The sequence below is a fragment of the Salvelinus sp. IW2-2015 genome, unplaced genomic scaffold, assembly GCF_002910315.2.
Source record: "Salvelinus sp. IW2-2015 unplaced genomic scaffold, ASM291031v2 Un_scaffold1433, whole genome shotgun sequence".
Taxonomy (NCBI): Eukaryota; Metazoa; Chordata; class Actinopteri; order Salmoniformes; family Salmonidae; genus Salvelinus; species Salvelinus sp. IW2-2015.
In genome coordinates this window covers 152389-153834 of record NW_019942905.1, presented here as the reverse complement: position 1 = coordinate 153834, position 1446 = coordinate 152389, and the positions used below count along the sequence as shown (strand labels likewise).

At 47.6% G+C, this 1446-nt stretch overlaps 1 protein-coding gene across 2 annotated transcripts in view; it reads right to left on the bottom strand.

Annotated features, from left to right (window-relative positions):
- Positions 1–390, bottom strand: part of LOC112070819 (golgin subfamily A member 4) — a 37079-nt gene extending 36689 nt beyond the window's left edge. For both annotated transcript variants that reach the window (XM_024138267.2, XM_070439143.1), the window contains exon 1: positions 341–390. The gene's annotated coding sequence lies outside the window, so the exon portion shown is untranslated. The remainder of the gene's footprint in view (positions 1–340) is intronic.
- Between the last annotated feature and the right edge of the window lie 1056 nt (positions 391–1446).

The window sequence follows — 1446 nt, the reverse complement described above, 5'->3', positions numbered from 1 at the left end:
GCTTAGCTGACCTCCTGCTCCATCCTCTCTTTCCTTGGCTTAGCTGACCTCCTGCTCCATCCTCTCTTTCCTTGGCTTAGCTGACCTCCTGCTCCTGTCTTCCTTCCTTTAGCTCAGCCTGTTTTTTTTTGTCATGACCGATAAAGAATTCAGGAGTTCCAACTCTACTGCTGTGACTCAGGGGTGGTCTGCGTCTTAAAAGCTTTTGAGTTCAAGCAGAGAGAGTAACGGGTAATAACAGAGTGCTTTTGGACTAAAATAAGACCCCATAAACCGTACTTTGATAGAGTACAACATTTTACAGGTATTTATCAGATAGAGATGATGGTCCTACTCGTACCTCTCTCAACTCCCCTATCCTACGGAGGGCTTTGTCTTGACTATGGCTTAGAATGGTCTGAGGAGAAAAGCAGAAGAGACCACATCAGTGTAGTTAATGAGAAGCATTCAGTGAGTGTGGATAGAAGTGTTTCCCATCCTCCAATAGTACACAGCATATCTATATGTAATCTGGTATTGAGGCGGTTTAGGAAAATTACCTGGCTTTTCTCTTTCTCTCTCTGTACCGTTCTGTAGGTGGTGACCAACTGGGCGGGGGGAGTGAACACAGAGCGCGCGAGAGAGACAGACAGAGACAGACAGACAATGGACACAGACAGAGACAGACAGAGAGACAGAGAGACAGACAGACAGACAGACAGACAGACAGACAGAGACAGACAGACAGACGCCGATGAAGAGATAAAGACAATGGTTAGAAAGGTAAATCAAACATGGACATGTATGCATAGCAGGCCAAGAGCCTACTCTAGTCATCCGTATTAGAGACCGACTGGATGAGAGAGAGAGGACTGATCATAGTGACTGGTACATCATAGAGGTGTGTTATAGACATACAGCAGCCTAACTTCCTGCTCTAGATCATGGTGACTGCTACCTCATTACTTGCTGAAACAGTAATCACCTATTGATTGCATAGTTATTACACTTTGATTTCTTTTGAGACTAATTTGAATCCCCACCTCAGAGCATTTGAACCCCCACCTCAGAGCATTTGAACCCCCACCTCAGAGCATTTGAACCCCCACCTCAGAGCATTTGACCCCCACCTCAAGAGCATTTGAACCCCACCCAGCAGCATTTGAACCCCCCCTAGAGCATTTTTGAACCCCCACCTCAGAGATTTTGAACCCCACCTCAGAGCATTTTGAACCCCCACATTCAAGAGCATTTGAACCCCCACCTCAAGACGCATTTGAACCCCCACCTCAGAGTATTTCCCTTTGGTAGTTCCCCAGGCTTCTTCTCTACCCCTGTGTAGCCGATGGATCAGCTGTTCTCTAGACAGGGCAGACAGGACCTCAGGCAACTATATGACTCCTGCTGCCTCACTCTCCAATGTCTGACGGCAGGTCGAGGCCTGGGGAACGGAGGGTCCCGTAGGCT